This window comes from Pholis gunnellus, assembly GCF_910591455.1.
Source record: "Pholis gunnellus genome assembly, chromosome: 19".
In the NCBI taxonomy this organism is placed as follows: Eukaryota; Metazoa; Chordata; class Actinopteri; order Perciformes; family Pholidae; genus Pholis; species Pholis gunnellus.
In genome coordinates this window covers 3513482-3539403 of record NC_136546.1, presented here as the reverse complement: position 1 = coordinate 3539403, position 25922 = coordinate 3513482, and positions in this window count along the sequence as shown.

The following is a 25922-nucleotide window of genomic DNA, read 5'->3' as shown; positions in this document are numbered from 1 at the left end:
ATGGGGGAGTTTTTCCTGTTCCGATGTGAGGGTCCCGGGACAGAGGATGCCTTATGTGTACAGATTGTAAAGCCCTCTGAGGCAAATTTGTTATTTTGGACTATACGAAATAAATTGTAATAGTTCATATTCAATAGGTTGGGGGTGTTTCTGATGAGAGCTGAACTGAGCGAAGCGGTGCCAAACACAACGACACAAAACGCATTAGAAGGGTCATTATGAAACAGAAAAAGAGCTAAAGACAAAGAAAGAAAGCGGGATGAATTCATGACGTCTTTATACCATTGGTATTCAGCATGTATGTGAACCGCGGATTAAATACACAATTTAACATCATAGTGTGATTGGTCTCTGTACTTTCACTCAGTTTGATAAACCTGGTCAAACTGTGAATGTGTCTTTATCGGCAAATAGATACAAGACATAAAAACGCAATTAAAGAACAGTGATAAGATATTGTGATGAAAAGCATAAAGGTGATGCTGAATTCCTTTTTTTTTCGCAGGCGAGACGAATAAGTATGCAGGAGATTTATAACACCTCAGCTGGAAGCTCACACATGGAGGTAAAACAAGGGGGGGGGGGGGGTGAAAATTAGTATCCAGATGCAAAAGGCCAGATATGTGATTTTGTGAACAGAAAGTAAGTGATTCCTCAGCTGACTCAGATAAGGCATCCAACATGTCCCCTTTATCTACCGGCTCACTGTCCTTGTGTCTCTGTCTCATCTGACTTTAAAAATGATCAGATTTTTGGGCCTTCCAACCTTTAAAGTGTCTAGTTTAAGCATAAACCTGGTGTTCTCCTTAACGCTTATCATTGCCAGTAAATCCCATGAAAAGACCAAAACTAACAACAAACTGAACCTGCTAACGATCAGGGCTGTGTTGAACAGTTGGAAGCTTCAAAGCTTCGTTCAGAACGTTGATATTGAAATTCTAAAATCAATGTTAAAACCCGATACATTTTGAGCAATAAAAACCTAATTTCCTGCATTCTAGTGAATTATTATGCACCAACTTATGGTGGAAATGTCTTCATTTATGTAAAGCAATACACTAAATTAAAATAATTTAATTAATAAATTAATTATAAATAAAAAACTATAATGGGATATAATTCAGTAAGACTCTCAGGCATTCTGTGTTGATCTCACATATTTAGTCTCCTGTAGATCATCTTTTCTCATTTAATGTTATTGCTGCTGAATCATGATTTACCCTTCCCTCCTCGTTTGTGTCTTTTGTTTGGGAAAGTAACCTCATTAAGTGAGCATGTGGCGCCTATTCACCTCAATGATACATTGAATCATTTTAATTAATTCATAAATCCCTGGAATTGAACAGTTCATATGGGTTCCAGGGAAGAGTTCAGCTCAAGTTCAAAAAGTAATGCACATTCAAAACGTTTCGCAAATACCTGTGTTCTCCTGAGAAGTCGTAATATTTTGAGAAAAAAGCCGTAATATTACGAGAATAAAGTGATAGTTTAATGAGAACAAAGTAGTAACTTATTGTAAATAAAGAATAAAAAATTGAATGAGAGTACATTTGTAATTTAATGACAGTACAATTTTAATTTAATGACAATAAAGTTGTAATTTAATAAGAATAAAATTGTAATTTAATGAGATTAAAGTATTAATTTAACAAGAATACAAATTTAACAAAAACACCGTTTTATTCAATTGGAGTAAAGTTGTAATTCAATGAGTCCGGAGATTATAAGATAAATAAAATCGACCAGCCCTCGTGATTGCTGTGCATGACGTTACTGCTCTGCTGATGTGTTAGTATCCCCATCACACCGTCTGACAGACACAGACTCTCATTGGAAGTGCCAATACAAGTGAACATAGTTATGTTTTTAGTCCATATAAAAAAGATTCCACGGTAGGGCATCTGATATGTGAAATTGACGGCTATTTAACCACACAGTATTTGACACAGTGATTCAATCAGACCATACTAATGCTGTCTCAGTGAGGACACTGAGACGAGATTGTGTCCACAGTATTGTTTCTAGGAATGTTGGTTTACATTTGTTTCATACTAATACCTCCCTGTGTGGCTTTGCGTCATGACTTCTATTGTTAAGACCCTAGCTATGACAGTGTGGTTATATTATTATATTTATTTATTAAATATATTTATATTTAACCAATAGATACCACTGTGAAACTTCCCCAGTTGTTTACTTAAATTGTTTATGTAAATGAAGCATTAACCTTATTAATGATTATTAGTCACATTTCAAGTCAGGTTTTTTTTGGCTGCCTGGATCAGAACACATTTGATTCAACAAGTCATTCTCGTTTGGCTTTACTGGAAGCCTGATGAGATGGAGATGATATGTGATCCTGCAATTAGATCTGCATGGACATCGCCGGAATCCAGCTACTTTGCAAGGTAAACGTCACATGCAGGCTCATTAGAATATATCGAACCCCCCACAATCTAAGTACCTCCACCCATGTCTTGAGAACTGCTCCACATTGTTCTCGCAAACCAAGCAGAGCAAGACTTTCAGGAGGGAAGCTTAAAGAGACCAAGGGTGAATAGAGGTATAGTCAGACAAGCAGTATGTTATTTGAACATTTAAAGCATGGGACAGAATCATTCCTGTACAAATGCTGTTTAGTTTAGCTCATAGTAATCAAGTAGTCCGCTTACAGCGTTCATTTTGGCTACCACTTTGAGTCGTCTAGTGAGAAACATGGCTCGAGTCATGGCTGCTAGTGACGGAGTATGAAAATGCTCGATGAAAGCATCTGAGGTTGAAGCTGTGTTTGAAACAACCGCACTTTATTTTGAAACATGTACAATTCACAATAAAAAGAAAGTGATCAATTTGACCTGGAAGGAGGTAATCACTTCAAGAGGTTTAAAAGAGTTATTAACCTGACAATTAGCATAATATGTCCTCCGTGGACAAAAGCAGTCCAGAGAACCAGAGTCCCTTTAAAGAACTTCTCGTTTTACTGCGGCAAGGTCCGACAGTCAGCCCTGCCGGGTCCTGGTTCTCCAGTGCCTCCCATCCCCCCCAAAATATATTCTGGAGAAAGTCTGGAGTCCACGGTGGAGAGTTTCTGGTGAACCTGCACGATTCCGGCTGATTTTGCGCGAAATCCGACCCTGGTGGAACCAATCAGAACCCAGAACTGATTGGCCCTCTTGAGTATTTTTTCCACCACTTTAACATATTTTACATTTTGAAAACTTTTATAATTTGTTACTCAGAGGCACACTTCAGACTAAACAGGATTTTGAAAGCCGGACTTTTTTAAACTAAAGACTGCAACAAACCCATCTGAAGAGGAAGAGGAAGAGGAAGAGGAAGAGGATTTGTTTGTTAACCAGAATAAAACAATCGGTGATAGAGGGATTTACATTTATATCTCTAACCACGCAGCCAATAAGAAATAAACACAGCTGAAATATTTAGTCACACAAAAAAATGATTCTTGTCACAGGAACACTTTCTGAACCCGGATGGACTTAAAAAACATACTTTACAGTGCAATCACCGCGATAGTTCATGGCTTCTGCTGATTTTTATGAGCGAGGCTTATAAACATGTTTTTGAATGAATTACTTAAAGTTATTGTTATTAGAGTGTTGTTGTGTAGCCTACAGTGTTTATACGGTTTGAACATAGAGTTCAAACAGTAAGTGGCAAAGAGAAGGGGTACTACTTCATTACTAATCTACATAATGTGTGATACGCTTAGGAGAAAGGAAAAACATATGTCATGTTTTGGAGGTTATAATTAATATTTTCACACATGGGCTCTGAGACCCCAAACAATGAGGACGTAACGTAAAAAAAACAAAGGCTTATAAAATCATTTATCACACCAGAGCGGTTTCCATCGTTAAAAAAAAAATTAATCTAACGGAAACTTATTAAATGAAATTTGAAAAGTGGGGAAACGGACGCCGCTGCATGCCTTTATGGAGCTTTTCGGTGTGCTCACTCGTTGATAATATCAACAGTTGTTTTTAAAGAAAACAGTCTCCCTCTTAACGAAGTCATGAGAATGTTCTTAACTGGATCATTCACATGGGACATAAGGAAAACACAGCTGAAGCCACACGCGCACGTACACAAACAAAAACAAAACATGCTAAAAGTGAAGGTTTTGGCTCATCACTCACCTTTTGTTCATCGGTCACCAGTCATCCCGAGCGGAGTTTAATTCCCCACAATTAAAACGCTCCCTCTGTTAGAAGAATAAGCCGTGAGTTCCGGTCCTGGAGGTGGGGAGAAACATGTAAATATTCCCGTGGTTCAGCTTCCAACTCGTCCTCTGCGCTGCTCTTGGCTTCCGCTGGTGTAGGCTATTGAAGCATTAGTCAGCCCGGCGCTCTAATTATAAAATATATATAGATATGTATCTATATATATACATACAGACACGGTGTAGTGAAAGGAATTGCAAGTTCCGGTCGAATCCTTCACAATAAAACCCTTGTTTTCCCACTCGACTCTCTTCAGCGAAAGAAAAAAAGGGAATATTTTCAACATATATATATATATATATATATATATTGCTGATATACATAGCAATAATCAACATTGTTAATTAACTTAATCGCAGTCCTTAAAAGATCATAAACAATATCATATTGTAGCTATTCATTACTTGACTGTTCTTAAGTTAAAGCACAGAACAAAATGTAGTACATAAAGTAAAAGTGCTCATTTAGCAGATTTGCCCATTTCAGAATAATATAATATAATTTCATAGTAACTTTAACTTTAATGTTGCAGCTGGTAAAGCTGGGGCTAATTGTAACTTCTTTAAATAGACTCGTGCTGAATAGCTTAATCTATAATAATTCAGAGGGAGTAGGATTTATAAAGCAGCAAAAAATGGAATTACTCAAGTAGGCTATATATTTGGCCAATAATATAGAAAGGTACAAATGTCAAATGCGGACGGGGACACGTGGTACGTGTCCATAGGGGAAATGTAGTCTACTGACTTTTACTTTTTGGGGAAACGGTCCCATTTCCTGTTGTGCGTCTGACTTGACCACCATCGGTGTGTGCAGAAGCTGCCGCCCTCTGCTGAAGCGGCTCAGCGGGGACTCGCTCAATCTCGGAGGACGACGCAGTTGTTTGGACGACTTTCACCAGACGAATAAAACCATTCCGGGCGCACTTTAAAGGAGGAATAAGGAAAATGTCCCTGTCGAATGTTGACTTAGAGAAAAACAAAGCTGAACTCATGGACCCATTTCTATCGGTATCACACTGTGCTGTCGCATTAATATTAACGGGTCCATATGCAGATAAGATAATTGTGGGTCGTTCAGGCTTCAATAGAAGGAATATGCAGTACGAACATGTTGTAAATGAGGGTGGAAACAAAGAGAACAATAAAGCAATGTGTTTAATAATACAAACTGTTAAGGAAGCAAACACTGTTGGCCACTCTGTTCCACTCTTTTAAGAAATAAACTATTTAACGATGTCTAGTGTTTGTCTGCGGTACTTTGAGCTCCTTGAAGCCCTTAATACCCACTTTTCCCATTTAGTTTTCCAACATGGAATTAAAAGCCCTGAAAAGATGTCTATCAGACTCTTACTACGAACAACAGGGAGGTATATGAACACAACATTTTCTGTCAAAGTCAGAACAGTTAATTAAGGTAATTTTACATCAACATTTGTGCACCGATCAGGATTTAGCCATGTTTAATCAAAATGATCAGATCCTGGATGGAGAGGTGCCTCAGCCCATCAGAAGATCCCATTTGCTTCTCCAATAATAACTGGCGTTCCCTCTCATTTCTGGTTACATTTTATCTGCATTCCCTGCATTTCTTTACCCAATTTCTTCTCTCAGACAGCATGAGAGTGGCAACGCACAAGCGATTCATACTACTGAGAACATGCTCCTCACCATCCATGTTATCCAAGTCTGGCACGTAAATGCAATCACCTTTGCTTGATTGCATGGGCAGACGGTGCAGACCAAATGATGATTACCAAAGGACTGCATTTCAAGGACAAGTGGGGATACTTCAGCTGACTTATGTGTACTACAAAGGCTCAACTTAAAGCTGCTATTATCAATATTTTATATTTATTATAAAGGGGTCGCTCATAGTGACAAACCCACAGAAAAGTCTCCCTCTGTGACTCTGTTGTTCCCTTCCTCTGCAGTTTTTTTAGCGAACTGTTTTGGTTCACTCTCACCGCTCTCATCAACATTTCTCATTAACCCATTGCACGCTATCTGCTGAGCACCAAACAGTAGACAGACAAAGTTAGCCTCTAGCTTATGAACATATAGTGGTAGGTTTAGAAAGAGACGTGGTGCAGAGCAGCAGGAGAGAGAATATTGAACTTGAATTTACCAAGCAGCCAAAAAACACAACCCGAAATGAACGCTAATGTTGCTCTATATCTGCCGGATGTTTGCTAACAAGTTCACCACATCAACTTAATTAAAATGAGATAATATGGCGCAGTTGTGATTAAAGCTTGTTTGTGCTTCCCCCCATGTGTTGTCATGGTTGCTTAGTGACAGGCTCACAGGGTGGATCACTTGGGTCAACACAGAACAAGTTCAGCCGATGCAGCATCCTCTGGTTCTGAAAACATAAGCCAATGTTGCAGTTCCTTAAACGTGCATTCTCTCTAATGTCCATCAGGGGGCGACTCCTCTGGTTGTATAGAAGTCTATGAGAAAATGACTCTATTTCTCTCTTGATTTATTACCTCAGTAAACATTGTAAACATGAGTTTATGGTCTCAATCTCTAGTTTCAAGTCTTCTTCAATACAGCATGATGTTTATTTAGTAAAATTGCTACTGAATGAAAGCATTTAAGGTTAACTTAATATAGGCTCTGCAGCACCCCAAAATCCCAAATAGTCCATGTAATAAGGAATAGTGATATGTTAGCATGAATTATTACGTTTCTCAGCCGGACAGCGCTTTCTTGTGTGTAGAGTGTGTGTGTGTTTGTGTGCAGTGCTTTCTGCGGTACTGAATTAGCTGAGGATAGTCTCAACAAAGCCAGGTCTATTTAGTTACTCATTTGTTTAATAGCCTACATGTGAACAAAGCCGTTTTTATGGGCTATCGCTGTAATTTACTTGATGCGATTATAGCACATCTAGCAGCCAATTTTGTTAAGTACAATATAAGTAAATAATGACCAAGTCAAGAAGTCAGCCGCCCACAGGGCCCTGTGTCGTGCCCTCTTCCTCTGGAGGGACCTCCCTATCGACATCAGACAGTCTGATTCTGTTGAGGCCTTTAAATCCAAACTTGATCTCAACTTTTTCCCTTTAACTTTCAATTAGTTGCTTATCCTTTCATTATCCGGCCGGCGGGTCAGCAGTCTCAATCTATCATTTAAGCCTATAGTCTTGCCCACGTGGATAATATTAACTTTCTGAAAGTCACTGCTTCTCAATAGCACTGTTGTTTGTGTCCCACCAGCACAGCTGTGTGCGTCTCTGTATCTCTCCCTCCCTCTCTTACTAAACTCAGGCTTCTCTGTGCTGCATCATTGGTCGTCCTGGGACCACACTTGTCAACCATCCACATTTTCCTGCGAGACTCCCGTTCTTTCATTGCCCTCTCCAGGTTACCTACCACAATTCTCCTGTATTTCTTCCGATTAATGACAAATTTCCATTCCTGTCTTTTTAAACTTTATATTAGCACAACCAGTTTCTGGTTCTGTACGACATCTAAAAGCCCAAACCGTTTCCAACAGCTATACAGCTCCACCACATGCTGATTGCTGACAGAGGGGAGCTGCTTGCGACAACCTCCGGTTCTGAAAAGTGAAGCCAATAGGAAAGTGTTTTAAACTTGCATTCTTTCTAATGGCCAGCAGGGGGCGAGTCCTTTGATTACAAAAAGAAGTCTGATTGTATAGAAGTCTATGAGAAAATGACTACTTCTCGCTTGATTTATTACCTGAGTAAACATTGTAAACATGAGTTTATGGTCTCAATCTCTAGTTTCAAGTCTCTTCTTCAATACAGCATGATGTTCATTTGGTAAATGATGGTCCATTTAGAGTCAAACAGACCATAAAGCATGGTATGCTTTAGGGCGGGACTTATTGTGATTGACAGGTCACTGCCGCTACCAGAAATGTGTATGGCGCCCTCTACATCCCTCATTTTGACACAGATTGTGATGTGCTTTCTAACTTAAACCAAGCAGTTTTGTTGCCTTAACCTACCAATCGTTTCACAACATTCACAACTTTTTTCTAAGCGCGACATGAGGCTGATATGAAACATATTTATAAAACAAATTTTTGATTCAGAAACTCAGTGACAACTTTTTTCTGGCGACTCTGTTCAGAGACATCTTGTGAGGCTTAAAGGTTTGGAGGTCATTTGCTGAATAATAGATTCAGAATTCCCTGAAGAGGAGCCAATCAGCTGGATCGTCTGTCTAAAAGAATTAAGAGTCGCAGCTACAAAGATAAAAGTGGAACGTTCTTGGGTTTTTCTTTAGCTGCCCTCGAAAATCTATCGATGGATCTCCACTTCAGAGGCACACTTTGGTGTTTTTGATCACAGAGCAGCCAGCAGTGATGATTGATGGGAGTTTGGGTTAAGCCCTGAAAAGATGGAGAGAAAAGGAACATCTTGGAAGTACGCTCAGGGCAAAAGATGCAACTTTTGAACAGATCATGTCTGTGGCATCCACAACCCAGACATTTATTTTCCCCCTCTGCCAGTATCGGTTTGGACAAAGATGGAGTGACAGTCTGACAGTTCAGCCCAAAGCACATACAAGTTAAAAAAGTAGTTTCTTAGGTTTTTACACGAGAGAATTCAGTTTATACTTTCAGCTTCTTGAGCTTCAGCTGTATGTTGTTTCAAGAGGAAGATTTTAAAAACTGAAATTTTAATTCTTACTTTCTGTGTGAGGCAATATAAATTATAATGTCACTAATGTATATTATATAAAATTGTTTTGTTTATCTAACAAGCTTAAATAAATTACATTCGCCCTTAGCGGAGTTTGTGACGTAACTTAGCATGAAAACGTATGTAATAAGACTTTTGGCTTCACACAGAGCACGAACAGCGGTCACCTGGGTAAAAGTCCTGCGTTTAATTGACTTAATGAATGATGAATGATTAAACGATTCGCTGTCAAAATCAGCTGAGAGAGGAGCGTAGAAACAGCTGTTGGGGCATGTTGTGAGCTGGCAGGCAGCCGCTAGGAGTTTCCTGTTGCTACACTAACGTAAGAAACTATTTTCTCAGAGCCACAGTACGTAGGAAGTATCTGTGGATTTACAGTGTTGACTATGAAATCGATTGCCATTGTTTGTTCTGGCTTGTTGTCATGAACGTTTTGTTTGCAATTTCAAGGAATTGATTGTGCTTGCGTAGTTATATTACATTTAGTAGCACACCTTTCAGTTATGCAGCATATTAGCTCGGGATCATTGAATGTTGTTTTCTTTTTGGTAGTGGTATTATATTGGATTGTTTGCTGCGTCAAAATTCATCAGCACCTGCTACAAACAATCCCGCCCCCTCCGTAGCTCCCCCTCCCCTGCGTCTAGTGTGTGGTGTTAAAAAAAAAATGGACACACCTGAAGCAATGACTGTACAGTTCATGCATTTACAAGCAGCTTCATTTTCAAAAAGGTTGAATTCATTCGTAGCACGCCTCAATGTCACATACATTATCCCCTCTTTGCTCTTATGAGTCGCCTTTTTTCCTAGTGGTGCTTTTAGCTTGTAGCAGGTGACAGATGTCCCCCCCCCATTATGAATTCACAAGACATCTGGTGCATCATGCATGGCAGCATCTTGCACAATCTCCTAACACAGTCCCTTTAGTCGCTCTGGCCTGCTTCAACACCTTTAATGGAACCTTCCGTTGGTTCAGTCTCAGGTCAGCTCAGAGCCTACATAGCTCCATGAGCTGTGAGAGAGCACCACTTGATTGTGAAAGCCACAGTGGAACCCAAATAATATGCAGTTTCAAGCTCTCATTCAAAAGCCATCCACCCTTGTAATGAATCTTGCAGAGAACAGCAGTCGGCAGGTGAGGGTGAAAAGGCTCTGGAGACTTTTGACATAACATCCTCAGGCTAAAATCTGACCTTAGATTGTGGGAGGTTAACAGGAGGAAGTTTTTTAATTGGGCTGGATCAAGGCTCATCAGCTTTTAATTATCTTTTATGCCCTTCTCAGAGGTTAAAACAACTGTTATCCTAGTCAAACTTTCTACATAATCCCAAAGTCTCCAAAGACGGCAGCGAGTCAAACTACGCCGCTCTACGTGGCCGTGATTATGGCGGGAGTAAGGGAGGAAGTCAGGTTACGTAGCATAATGAGCGATGTAGACATATAGATATGTGTGGACAAAAGCAACAAAACAGTGAAAGGCGGCCAGCTACATTGTCGGCGAGTCGACGTTGAAGTGTTGCTCCAGCATCTTTGGTGTAGTTAAAATAGCACTGGGACACTGGCTAACAGCATTATTTTATCATCATCATCAGAACAGCAGTATCAACATTGCATGACCACAGGACATCAAACTGAACCGCTAACAGCAACGACATAATAAGAGGGCAACGTGAACATCATTCTACAAGTAGGCCCAAATGTTCCCAATGTGCCTACTGTTGATGGCAGCGGGGATGAGTGAGTGTTCGTGTCCATCTGTCTTGACGGACGGGAATCTTAAAGGGATTGAAACTAATGAAGAGGAAGGATGCCGTCACACAGGATGGAATTTGACCTTTTCCCCACCTGCCTTTTATTCAGAACTGACAAGCTTGCCCTGCTGGACTCCTATCATTTTGATGCCTGTATTCTCTATTTTAGCCAGTGGATTGTCTGAAGGTACAGGTCAGGAACACAGCCTCTGATCGGTCGACAGACTCAACCCAAGGCCTTGGTAATTTCTAGTGGGTGGCTAATTGTTTTGAAATTGATAAATAATCACAGAAAAAATTCAGTCTTGGATTTATTGTTATGGATTTATTGTACTTAGTCTCCAAAGAGACACAGCAGTTCAAGGCTGGATTGCAAAGCTTCTTAATGGATGGGATCCCACCGGAGCCATCATTGAAACAGCACACCAGAGACCTTCCCGGCAAGTCTCTCGCATGCAGCGTCTCAGAGATATTAAGTATGGTCAAACCGCATAGTTCAAAGCTTCATTCATATCGTTAAAATTTCAATAGTTATTAATAACTTACAGAGAAAAATTGCAAGCAATAGTACACTAGCTTCCACCAACTCTTCCCCTCTCTCTCTCAAACACACACAAAGCGAGCGATGTGGCACTCACTCGTCTCGGTAACTGTTTCAGTCCTCAATTCAAAAGTCTTAATTCATTGGAAAAAAAAAAGATAGACGTAGTCATTTCTAAAATTCCCAACATGCTTTTATCTAATGACATATTTTGCTTCAATCCATGTTTGTAGGCAAAAACAACATTTTCACTGTGGGCAAAAGAAGTAAATAAAACAAGGTTGGCATTCCCCACGATGCAAATACAAAAAATGCACGACTTGTGTGGAATTGTATTCGGCCATCAGCAGACACATGACTAAAGAACGGGATGGTATTATTTTAACTGGTGATTTTAATCAAACAAACCTGAGATCCTTTTTACCTAAATTCCAATAGCATGTCCACATCTCCACCAGAGGAAATAATACACTGGACCATGTTTACACGAATATTCCTGACAGCTACAAAAGCCCTCCCCACTTTGAACAATCAGATCCAATGTCCCTGTACCTTCTGCCTATGTACGCCCAGCTAATGAAACGGGCTAAACCATCAGAAAAAAATAGTTAGTGTGGACAGATGAAGCTGTTCTACAGGACTGTCCAGTGTACAGACATGTATGGCACATATTCAGGGACGCCGCCACCCAGGAGAATGATATCAATCTGAAGGAATATTCATCAACAGTGACATCATATATCAGCAAATGTGTTGATGATGTGGTGATCACAAAGACAATAAGATCATTCCCCAACCAGAAAGCCTGGATGAATAGAGGTAATGGCACCATCCAAAACCCAAAAAACGGCCTTTCGTTCAGGTGACAAGGAAGCATACAGCATTGCCAGAGCAAGACTGAAAGCTGGCATCAAGGAGGCAAAGAGGAGGCGTCAAGAGAGCCTGGTGAGAGACCTCAACACCAACCACACTAAAGATATGTGGCAGGCGATCCAAAATGTTGCAGGCTATAAAAGCAGGAGCAACATGAGTGAGGCCACGTTGCCAGATGAGCTTTAAGCTTGCAGCGGATGTTAGGAAAACCCTGTGAATATGAATATGAATAAAGCTGCTGTGCCTAACAACATCCCTGGTTGTGTACAAAGAACATGTGCCAACCAGCTAACTGATGCCATCACTGACAGTGTTCCCAAATGCTTCAAGACAGCCAGCGTTGCTGTACCTAAAAAGTCTGCAGTGTCCAGTCTAAATGACTACTGCCCTGTGGCACTCTCCCCCAGATCTGATGAATTGCTTTGTGAAACTGGTTCTCCAGCACATCAAAAAGAACATCCAAAATAACAACACCGACATCAGAATATTGTTTGTTGATTTCAGTTCCGCCTTCAACACAACCTCCCCAATGAACCATAGCGCTCCGTGCTTGAGAAGCTCACTCTGCAACTGGTGATTAGACCTCCACACAAACAGACCCCAGGCAGTTGCGATTGGCAGCCACACCTCCACTCCAGTGTTGAACACCGAAGCCCCCCAGGGCTGTGTGATCAGCCCCCTCCTGTTCACGCCGTACACCCAGGACTGCGACCCCAAACATGAAGAGAACGCTGTTGTGAAGTTTGCAGATGACACTGCCATCATCGGCCGGATCACAAGCAACAACGAGACTTCATATAGAGAGGAAATCAACAGCCTTGCAGAGTGCAGAGACCTACTGCTTAACGTCAGTAGAACCAAGGAGCTAATTGTTGATTTTTAGAAAAAAAGAAGGTGAAGACATGCAAGCTAGCAAGTTAGCAGCTTTAAGTTCCTGGGAATCAGCATCACAAACAAACTGACATGGTCATCACACATCTCCATCCTGGTGAAAGAAGCTCATAAACGGCTGTATTTCTTAAGGAAACTTAAGAGGGTAAAATTCCTGTGCCATGTTCTTGTCATATTTTACAGAGGAGCGATGGAAAGTATCCTGACTAGAAACATTACAAACTGGCATGAAATGTGCATTTCACAGGACAGGAGGGTTCTACAGCGTGTGATTAACAACCGCTTAGAACATCGTTGGCACCCATCTACTGAGCATCAGTGATGAGCTAAAGGAGATATTAAAAGACAAAACCCACCCAGCCACAGCCTGTTCACCCTGCTGCCGCCAAACCACCAGACTTCAGATCAGCTTCTTTCCTCAGGCTGTTAGACCCCATAACTCATCCTACCCCCTTCATATCAAATATAGTACTTTTTTGTTTTCTTTCCTATGTTGCAACTTGGGACTAGCAACTAAATTGCATTGTGCAACCCTGTCGTACAATGACAAATAAAAACCATGTCACCTTTTAAGGTGCATTATTCGGAATTAAGGGGCGATTGTGGCTAAGTGGAGAGCAGGGTCGTCCTTCAATCAGAGGTGATTCGATCCCCGGCTCCGCTAGTCCATATCGATGTGTTCCGTAGCTGTGCCTACGTTGTGTGAATGTTAGATCTGTCTGATGGGCAGGTGGCATGGTAGCCCCTTCCATCAGTGTGTGAATGGGTGAATGATGACGATGATGAAGTAGTGTGCTTTGAGTGGTCGGAAAGACTAGAAAAGCGCTATATAAGTACAGTCCATTTACCATTATAAAAAATACAAACATTGAAAATTGGCCCGAGACATTGAAGAGGTTGCTGATCCTCCTTTATGATGTGTGATATTTAGTTTATTTCCCATCATTTCTAGTAACTTTTTCAAACAAATGTGACCACAAACAATGATATAACATACCATTGTTTGTTTTACATAAAGAATCCTGGCCGTCCTAGTGTTAAAACAGGTTCCGACTATATTATTATTTATTCTAAGGAAAATGCTCACTGATTTTCTAAAACTGGGTACTGTAGTTTTTTAGCAAATATTACTCAAAACAGAGTAAATACTCCAGTTGATGGGGACTACTTAGATCTGTGAATGGATACACATTTAGTCCACTAGTGAGTATTTCAGGCAGCAGGACGGTGTATGTGGGATTGAGTCAAAACAAACTGCAGAGGATGTGTTCACATTACAGAAAAAACAGGTCACGCTCATAAATGCGTTTTTGTACCATAGCATCTTCTGATTGACTGGCATGTGTGGATTCATTTTGAATAAACTGACAGTATAATCAAACACCTGTGATGCAGGTTTTTCTTTTTGAAGTTCATAATTGAATGCACCAGGATTAAAGTATAGGTAAAGGACAGCAGCTGTGCAGCCTAGCTAAAGAGCAGGTAACTAGCATTATTTGATTAAAAAGCAAACAAACAAAAAAAGATGGTTTTCTTTAGTTCCTAAATAATCCAAATCTGAGGAAAATTCTGTCGCTGTACAGAAATTGAGCCGAGACCAACCTTGTTTACTGCAAACTCATTACAAGGACAGAGCGGCTCCGCGCAGTCTCCCCGTGGTTGCAGTTAATTGGTTTATAATTGTTCAGTCAAGTCCTATCTTGATGAAGACTGAAGGGTCAAGCATGTTACACCACACAACGTGCACAGAGACGCTACTCCACTCTTTGTTTCCTCATATAGACGTTCATTCATACAGTCTGTTCAGTGTCTTCCTTTGTCCAAGTCTCTCTCTCGTTTGTCTTTCTCTCCACAACCTCCTTAGAGTCGTGTTGGATAACAATGATGAAGAGCTAATACATTGAATAACTCAGAGGACCAAGTGCACATAATGCAGACTTATATCACCAAGATACACCTTACTAATCAGCACTGCGAATCCAACGGCTACCCTGAATGGAAGCGCAGGTGTACCTTTATACTTTACAAGTGTAATCAAAAAAATAAATAAAGTGGTTTCAACGAGAAGATGAGTTTAAATCCATTTGGCCGGCCTCCAAATGGAACTATAGTTCGAGCAAAGCCCAAATTTGGTGCCACGGGGAACCGGCGGATATCGTGTGCCCCCTGCAAGGGGCGACTCATCACCAGCGAGGTTGCCCAATACCTGGATGCTAAAGAGAAGTAGAAAAAGAGAGAAACGAAGGGGAGAGAAATCTGCTTACTGAAAATGGAGAGGACCACCGTGCAGTGTGCAGAAACGTCACAGCACTGGGCTTAGAAGCTGGATGAGTGGGTGCAGTTCGAGTCAGCTGCGGATCCGCCTCGCCTGCGTAGACTTCAGCTTTGCTCCAGATGGAGTCATGGCTGTCAGGACTGAGGGAAATAAAAGACACTGGACATATATATATATATATATATATATATATATATATATATATATATATATATATATATACACACACACACACCAATCCAACATTAACTGCTCCCTGTTAGATACCCTACCACAATTTCGGTGTTGAGGAAAAATGGTCAGGGCAAAACAAATCACCCCCCTCCCACCTAGAAATCGGCTAACATGAACACGTTGTCTGGTTAAGTGAATCACAGGAAACCAAAGGGCAATTTACTCTGTTTATCACGGCTAACCAAAGGCTCAGTTGCCTGAAAAAGTGAGCTGTGGCTCTGTTAAAATTAATAGATGTTATGAAGTATCCAGATCTCTCAGGTGGTCTGGGACAGGTCCGCTTTCTGTCCCTGGGGTCAAAAGTCAACCCAAGTAAGCGGCGTTCAGTTTTCATGCACCATATGGGTCATAGAATGTATAACAAGTAGACGAAGTCTGTGTGATGTCACCTATTGGTTTGTGGACAGCAGTTATGAAGCCTCGAGTTCGATGTTATGGCCGTCGCCATCTTGGATTTTAGCCCGTCACCATGTTTTTAGCAACCAGTTAACAAAGTGACCATATTTGGACTGCGGAGGAGTGACGTGGAGACGCTGTATATGGCTCTGGCAGCAAATGTCAATCAGAGTAAGCCCCGCCCTAAAGCATACTCAGCTTTATGTTCTATTTGACTCTAAAATGAACATAATTTACTAAATGAACATCATGCTGTATTAAAGAAGACTTTAAACTAGCGATTGAGACCATAAATTCATGTTTACTGAGGTAATAAATCAAGAGAGAAGTAGAGTCATTTTCTCATAGACTTCTATACAACCAGAGGAGTCGCCCCCTGATGGTCAGTAGAGAGAATGCAAGCACAAGAACTCGTGCAGTGCTACCGTAGACTGTCCTTAAGAAGTGGACGTAGTCACCCAATGGTTTGTGAACTGACATTTTGAAGCCTCAGGTTTGGTATTTTGGTCGTCGCCCATCCTGGTTTTAGCCCGTCGTCATCTTGTTTTATGGCAATCAGAAGTGACACTAGAGGGTGGAGCTAAATACAACCAAAAGCTGAATAAGACATGGTATATTCTTTTGCAGACCAAGGTTCCAATTAACATTTGTAAAGTGAAAACACACTTGTGAAAGAGCTAAAGTTGTAAGACAAAAACATGGACATCTTCCAGACCGGACATCGACATGGTAGCAACCAGTCAATCACAGGGTGGCCAAACTAGAGATTGAGACCATAAACTCATGTTTACAATGTTTACTGTGGTAATAAATCAAGTGAGAAGTAGTGAAAAGTTTCTCATAGACGTCTATGAAATCAAACTTCTTTTTGCAACCAGGAGTCGCCCCCTGATGGCCAGTAGAGAGAATGCAAGTTCAAGGCAACTCTGCAATGGCTTCACTTTTTAAAACCGTTGCTTGCCGCCTGATATGAACCAAAATCTAATTTTCACCTTATGCTTTAGCATCAGTTCTATCCAAACTGGAGAGCCTTCCTTCATTACAAGAATAGCTAAGAACAACAATGAAGGCTTTTTTTTTTTTACATGGAGATGTTTTTGCTCTTCTCCCGACTGGCTTCACCAAGAGTTTATTTCACAGATTGTTCATCCAATCATGAAATTACTCACAGCCCCTCTTTAAAATCAGAGACTGCTGATGAAACAGGCATCACGCCTGCTCCTATGTGATGGCTACAGGTGTTTCATCAACTGCACAGAAAAGAGCTGGCGTTCTACCGGTGGGAAAGTCGCTGAACAGAACATTGGTATTGACGTTTACACTGATTACACTGTGGATGATATTATAATCAGCATCAACACAGCCTAAACTGGACCTCTGCTCCCAATAGTTTTAATTTGGGCTTTCTGCATCTACAAACAAAACAGCATGCTCCCATACAGCATAGGTCTCGTGGTAATCCCTTACTGGGTGACTGACTCAAATGTTCTGTAGGAAGGAAATTCCTGTGGTGTACTTAAGTAGTGTTGGAAGGGGGATGTTTTTGTGTGTGTGAGTGTGTGTGTTGGGGGGGGGGGGGGGGGTCAGAAAACTCAGAAAACCCTTTTTCAGAATGGATATCCTTTTCAAAAGCAGCTCATGATCATGGGATGAGGTGAAGGCTGCTGCACTCACATGATGAACCAGATAACAAGTGGGCCAGAAGCAAATCGGTTGGTTGGTTGGTTGGTTGGACATATGCGTGGTAACAAATTATGGGATATAGAGATTTAGACCATCTGGGAATGTGCCTGCTCCAGGGCCAAGATGTAAGCTATAGAAAAACTCTGCCAGTTTAATAATCTTTCTACATTATTGACAGCGTGCAGCATCTTTATAGGGATTTACAGTATCTGGGTCTATGGCAGCCAGTCATAGGAGGCCAACACTGCTACCACTTACCAAGATAGCGATCGGATCATTTCTCTGCTTATCAATACGGCTAGTAGTTCTGTTCCACACAGGTGTTACAGGACAATAACATGATAACATAGAACCAGTTGACAGGAGAAGATAGCAATTTTTAATTTTTTTGCCAATGCCAGTTGGTATTGTTTTCACACTGTTATACGACCAACTGCGGGTTCCGCGGTGACCCCAGAGGCAAACCTTTTGTCATATCTCACAGGTGCCTCTCATTAAAAATGTTCATGGCTTTGTTCATTTCTTCTTAATGACTTCATATCAGGGTTTACTCTTTTAATTAGTGGGTTTTTAAATACCAATGTCCTGGGGGATTCGAGTCAAATGCAGTTTTATAAAATGTTTGCTATGGGTCCTAATTAAAAGCATTATCAGGCGGTAGGTGCACTTTTTCAATTATTTTGAATAGGGAAGGAGCAGATTTCCTCATGTGCTTCATTTTATACAATATGCAAAAATATAATAAGAATCTTTTTTTTCAGGTGACATTTATTAGATAACTAACTATGTTTTGAGGAGAAATAAATTAACATTTTTGCTATGATAGTTGTTTCTTACAGTAGTTTATTCCTTGGTGTCCATCGTCCTTGTGTGTGGTCAATATGTTGGTATGGATGAGGGTTAAAGGCTCACATTTTAGGTACATTTACATAACTGTGTATGCTATAGTTGGAAATGTGTCGCTTTTTGTAGGCTACATTTATCACTTTAATTCCTTGAATCCTTTTTACCGCATTACAAAACATTGTGACATAGCGTTGGGTGTCATCTTTTAGCGAGCTGAGGCAGCTGCCCCTTTGGGAGGACCAATTGTTTTTTTTTGTATGACGCTTAAAAGATGGGAGCTAGCAAACTAGGTTTCACAAGTGGAAGCTTAGTTAGCCTAGCTTGCTAACCGTAGCACTGGTTCCCACTACACATAACTTTTCAGTCACGTTTCATCAAGAACCTGCTGAGTCATTGGCAGGGCAAACACACTCCTCATCCGACATTAAAGAAGGGAGGGGGCATCTAGCTAGTGTTAGCTGTCTCTCTATCATGGTTCCAGTTTAACGAAAAAACAAGTAGGCACAATGTTAGCTCTGTCAGCACATTTGCCATGATTTTTACTGTTAGTGCCGTAGAGCCGCCGGCTCAAGCTTTGTTTATACTCACACTTTACACACCAGAGCGTATTCAATTACATATCCAAAAGGTCCAGATTGAGAAAATCCCCCATGCAAAGGTCCGTAACATCACAATAATATCTAACATGCACTATTTAGTGCCATATATATATATATATATTCAAGCCTAGTAGTAGTAACGTCTCTGTGTAGTCAACAACTGTCAAATTAGATAAAGAAAGTCAATTATATTTTAACAATTATTATTCTCAGTTTTCAAATTTAACTGGATGGATTATAAATAATACAGAGAAATACATAAAAAAATGTCTCTCATTCCAAGTAAAATAAGAGATGGATTAAAGAATAAACTACATAACAGAAAGCTTTTGAAAAATTTGCATCTTAAAATCATTTTAGAAAAATCATTTTCACTGATTTGTCCTGCAGCTTTAAATTCAGTTCATTCAGGTGTGAAGTGATGTCAATCCAAAAAGCCACAATATTATATTTTTCTCATCTTTAAAAAGAGAAACTAGTGAGCATGAACTTTATCTGGTTATTAAACCACTTGTTTCAGCTCTATCCTCTCTGTTTACATCAACGTTGGACAGTGAGCTAATGTGTCAGGATTCTGATCAGATTGGGCTCTTAGGTTTATTTTCTGTGTCTTCATTTCAGATGTGAGTGGGTACGTTTACTCCAAATGAGATGGACCAACTTTAGAATTCACCTCTACGAGTCTGCCCATCCTTGGTTATAGACTCTAGTCTCTCTGAAGACTTTCCTCTTTATGGAGACTGTCTTGAGAAATGACCTCTACATCTAGCATAATTAATCTTCCTGCTCTGCGATCTCTTTTCTCGTCTCTCCCCCGCAGGTGACGGTGTGTGCACATCTCACTCGAATCAGGAAACTTGTCAGAATACTCATATTTGATTGGCTGAGCTGCATCACGTGATCACGAATTACACCGCATTGGTCAGTGTGTTTCCTGCACCGCTGAACAAGTGCCGTAAATGCTGGAAAAGCTGCGCCGCTTAAAATAGAAGCGCTCCGTCAAAAATTCAATTCAATTAAAATTCAATTATCTATCGGTTTTAGGTCCTGGGACCGGATACAACGGCGTCTGGGTCTGGATCCGGACCGTGGTCCGCCAATTAGTGACCCCTGCCATAGCGCAAGCTCCGAGCATGACCGGAGGCGTTCGTACTCAATGCGCTGTTTGTTGCATTATTCTCCAAAACGCCAGAGGGCGTACAAACAACATGCACTGCGAATGTAACCCAGAGATTTGCCCATAGACTGTAAGTGTGACCGTCAAAGCCATAAACCAAACTCCACATTGCGGGGAGGGATTGTAATTATCTGTAAACTCATATCTCATATTCATGGACTACTTTATTGCCTTCATACAAGGCCTGTAAAGAAAGAAGTAAAGTATTACATAAGAAACAAAGGTTGAATATCCTGTCAAGTAGAGTTGAGTCAAAATATAGACTCAAATGAAGATTTGTTTTTTAGATCTCATGTTTCTAAAGCATTTAAAAATGAATTGTCCTTCTTTATATAATCCCTAGACTTGTACAAATTGCTTTTATCAGTGAACTATTTCTAATAGTCAACTCATCGCGCGCGCCAAGTTACCGAAATTGAGAGGTGCACGACCAAGCCCCGAGACCACTTGCAGAGCCTCGGCGCACTCCAGCAAGTATAAACTAAGCTTTAGGTGTCGCCATGTTGAGTGCCATTGCAAGGCAATAGAAATGCACCCAATCTCGTATTACGCACCTTTTAAATCACACAACATTCAAGTGAACGGGTGCCAATCTTTGTTTCCAATATGAAGTGATATTGTGAACTATTTCTTTTATGTATTTTTGCAAGAATATTCATTCTAAACTTGTGTATTATTTTGGTGGTAAAGCTATTGTTATATTTCCACAGTGACCTTGTGTCAAGAAAACAAAGCACAGAGAAGAAGAAGCAGTGGAAAGACACCTGGCTGAATCCAAATCAGAAACATGAAGCTCAAGCGCAAGTTCAGTCAGGAAGACACTCACTCGTAATCTCTGTCTCTCCTCTCCTTGTAATTACTCTATCAGCTGATTGGGGGCGTGCACTTTTAAGTAACCAACCAGATTCAGCACAGTTTCCTTAAGCCAATCATATCGGTGCGGTCAACTTTAAAAGTGTTCTCTCTGCTGCTGTCAGTTGTCATTTCAGCTAAGCAGACCCTCCTCCACCCCAGTCACCTCCAGTCAGCATCACAGTCAGGCTCCTGATTCAGCATCAGATTGCAACAACTCCCTTCACCACCACCACCACCACCAGTGTCTGGACTCCGGGGGGGATTAGGCCTATTGGACCTCAGTATCCCTACCCTCGGTGATAGTACTTCAGGATGGAGTCCAATCACCAAAGACTTTGCACTTTTCATATTTGCGTGTGTAATAAATCATTGTTAAACTATAAAACAAGTCTCTCCTGATTGAAATACTGTTATTGTACCATCTGAATCTGGCTGTTTGCATTCCCTGTGTTTACCAAGGCATAACCCCACTTTTTGTTTAGGTTCATGTGGGTAATGGTGCTTCACGCCTCATAGCGTCAGGACATGAGGTGTCAGATTTACATTAGCTTTCAGCTCTAAGCCGATGCATTTGAGATTTATCGCCTGACTGAAAATATCTGAGGCACACTTGGGAGATAAATCTTCTTATTTTCCTGATGTAGCAGCTGCCCAGTAGGTTTAAGTCTCCCAGCAGGGATGTGCAGTTGTGTCCGCCACTAACTTCCCATCTTTCCGGGGAGCCACTCTTTTCATTTCACTGCGGCTTCATATTGTTTTCTCACACATACATTTCCCCTGTCAGACTCATTTAACATATAGAGTATGTAGGCAGAGGCTGTTGGTTTTTTAGACTGTGGTGTTGACAGCGACAGAAGAGTAATTACAGGAAATGTGTGAGTGGTTGTCGTTTTGAAATTACACAACTACATAGCACACACACATACATTATATATCTACATACGCACACATATACACATAAATGCATGCATCCGGTACGGCTATGTAAGGACGACATTACCTCACTATATTTGTACATAACAAATAGTTGTTTGCTGCTATATTAATGCACTAAATATTGATTTGAGCACCTTTAAATATTTGGTGAGACCTAAGCTGATCCAATAAAGCCGTAACAGCCTGTTAACAAAACAGATGTTTGTACCAAAAATAGGATAGTATGCACAGATTGCACATTATTTGCACCTCAAATATTACGAAATGAGACCAAACAACTAATTATTGCCAGAGGAGATGGTATGTACCATCTGTTGTATGTCTGTATATGTGTGTGTGAAAGAGGGAAGGAAAACATGTATCTTTTCCTGCTGCATCACTAAGAAGCCACAAACTTTCTCACTCTTCCGACGTCGTCTTATGCAAGAAGTGAGAGCAATTGCAGTTCACACCCTATAAATATTTACAGCAACTGTTGTGTAAGTTGTTGATTGCATTCCCCTATGCCATAACCGGCTTTTGCACTTTGTAATCAAAGAAAATGTCTGGGACATGTTGAGCCCTGCTTAGCACAAAGACTGGAATGAGGGTGAAATGGCTAGCCTAGCTTAATAAAACATTAGGTGCCTTCCAACCACTCGAAAGCTGTCCTACTTTAACACGTTCTCACTCCCAGCTCATCAATTATGGCAGCTTGGCAGTCACGTGCATAAATCGCCTTTTCAAAATAAATCTCCAAAAATATATATATGTTCTTCCTTCGCGTAAATATCTGTTTTTGTTGCCTAAACCTGAGCAGTTGTTTTTGTTTGATTTTACAACTTTAACCACGTGTTTACTGTGTAATTGTTTGATCAGCTGTGACTGAAAGTGACCAATCGTCAGTATGTGACTAGTTAGGAAGAGAACGTGTTGAACTTAAACCACATGCTCGAATTAATTTATATTTCAAATCTTTCATCAGACATGACGGACAGAAGGCGCCTCCATCATGGATACTAAAAACAGCGGGTCACTTCCTATTGCATACGTTGCCTCAAGACTGTATCTGACGCTTCCTGTTAGCATCTGTGAAGGGCGAAGTTCCTTTGTGCAAATGTCAAATGAATGACACAGAGATATCTGGACATGCTGTCACTCACGGCCACGGAAGATGAACTTGTCTGGGACTTGGACTTTGCACATTAGTGCCTAGGGACCCTGCTCTGGCAATCCATGGTTCACTTCCAGTGAACAGGGTCAGACTTTCAGGGTGAAAGTAGAGAGTTTTACCTGTAAGAAAAGGGATATCATTTTCACAAGGTTAATCAGAAGGTTAATTGCCATCATTCTTTCGCCATTTACCTGGCGACTCTCCACCATCACCGCCACGTCATCTTACCCCGCCATATTTATCCCCTGCCTCACTCCCTCATCGCCAGGCAACAATAACTTGACACATTTGATTAAGATGGAAATCAGTAATATGGGACTGTAATTATAATAGTTTTCATTGCTTTTTTCCTTAATTAAAAAATGTTTGGTTGGTTCTCAAACAGCCTTTGCCAGACATTAGCAATAATTCATTAGCCAGTAACAGGTTAAGACAAAGAATACAAAGTACATTCTCAAATTTGATTATAATGTTTTATTTCAGGGTTCACTGTCCGATTATGATTACATTGTAGTTTGAAAGGTTTACATTTTTATATCAGTTTATTTCAGCATAGTTTGCCATTACTGTTTGCGTACTGAAAAAAGATTGAGGTGAGACAAAAGCCATCCATTTGTCTGTGTAATTTTTGCAAGCAGAAAACTTCAGTTCAATTGTGTCCACCTATTGGTATCTTGTTAGCATGCACGCTGAGCTCGTCAGATCGTTACCCACTCCTTTCCTCATCAACAACATTTAAAAGTACTTCTCTCAGACCTTCAATTCGGCTACTTCAGGGTCAAGGATGGACAACTACACCGGATTCTGGTTCTGGAGGGGGAATTCCTCTACGAGGTACTTTTGCAGCAGCCTTGTAGCCATAGCCTTACATTAGTTAAGACACTCAGGAAGTTCTAACAAAGAAAGACAACTTTATTTGTATGTGCGCAGTTTGTTTCTCACTCTGGCAATAAGTATGCTTGCAACTCTGGAAGCAGTCCTTGATACAGATTTAAGTGAGCTTGAAACTTTGTAGCATTATCGATCAAAGCCACAATAATCCTGTCCCTCCTGTCACTATTTGTGTCTGATTTTTTGAGCTTTTGGAGGAATCTGCTGGTGCCTGTGATTCCCAGCAAACCACATATTTCCTGGAACAAATCCCTGCATTTGGGTTGATGCTGAATTTCATAGAATATCATAATTGTACCTGCTCCACATACTGATCAAAAGATTTATGGCAGCATTGTTGACAATATAAACCGTATCCCCATGAATGGTTTAGATCTATCCTTTTAATCAATGCCTCCACACCATGTTGTTGGTCCCTCATGACATTGCGATTATCCATCACTGCACAAATCACTCTGCTCCATTCCAATCCTGCTTCATCAACCGTTGACCCGAAATGTTCGGATGTGATGTTCCCGAATTCCTCATTAAATAATCTTAATCAAATGTTCATGTATTTGTTTGTGGTTTCATCCATATCGAGGGATTAAATTAGTCAGCTCTGGGGAAGTAGCAAAGTTAATAATGTTGATTAATGTGACATTAATTCATACAGAAGGAGATAGAGAAAAAGGACAAAGGAGAAGCCCCCCGGCAGTCTAGGCCTATAGTAGCATATCTAAGGGCTGGTTCGAGGCTAGCCTGATCCAGCCCTGATTATAACCGTCAAAAAGGAAAGTCTTCAGCCTACGTGGTGAGTGTGTCTGCCTCCCGGACTGAAACTGGAAGCTGGTTCCACAGAAGAGGAGCTTGATAACTGAAGGCTCTGGCTCCCATCCCACCTTTTGATGTTCTTAGAACCCTTCTAGGAGCACAGCTCTCTGGTGGGGTAGTAGGGAACAATAAGCTCTTTAAGATATGATGGTGCCTGGCCAATTAGGGCTTTAGAGGTAAGGAGAATGATTTTAGTTAGTGCATGTGCTGCAGCATTCTGGATCAACTGGAGAGATTTAAGAGACTTATTAGAGCAGCCTGATAAGGAAGTGCCGTAATCTAGTAACCTAATTTGTGCAATGTTACGTAGGTGAAAGAACTCCGTGACAGACTTTCGTGTGCATGGAGGAGTGTGCACTTTCGTGTGCATAGTTTAGTTTTTTTGTTCTTTAAATTAAATTTGTTTTGTCTCCCTTATGTTGCAGCCTTTGAGCCATGTTGTAACAAAAGCGTTTCGAAATGTGATGCGTCTTCCCAACTTTCCTCTCTCTCTCTCTCTCTCTCTCTCTCTCTCTCTCTCTCTCTCTCTCTCTGGTAGATAATACCAGATTTGAGGTATTGATGAGGAAAAGAAAGCTGATAGGAGTTGATTAATGATACTAATGCATTAAAGAGATTCAGACTGAACAGGTGACGGTTTGAATGTCTATGTATTCATCTAAGCTTTAAAAAGCTCTCTGGCACCACATAATAATACCAGATTTGAGGTATTGATGAGGAAAAGAATGCTGATAGGAGTTGATTAATGATACTAATGCATTAAAGAGATTCAGACTGAACATGTGACGGTTTGAATGTCTATGTATTCATCTAAGCTTTACAAAGCTCTCTGGCACCACATCTGCAGACAGAGTAGATTGGAACTGGAGAGGAATACAGAGTACCCCTTATTCACTAATATTTCATATGGGGAGGTGATAAAGTTGTATGCGTAGTATGGTGACAGAACAGTTTGATGTAAGTGCCAAACTTACAGTGTATGTTTTAGTGGACCCGGTCACTTTAGGTCCTGTTGAAGTCACAAGATTTAAAGTTGGAGCAAAGTAAAATCTGAGATTTGCTTCTAAACACATTGTACGTGTTAAAAAAG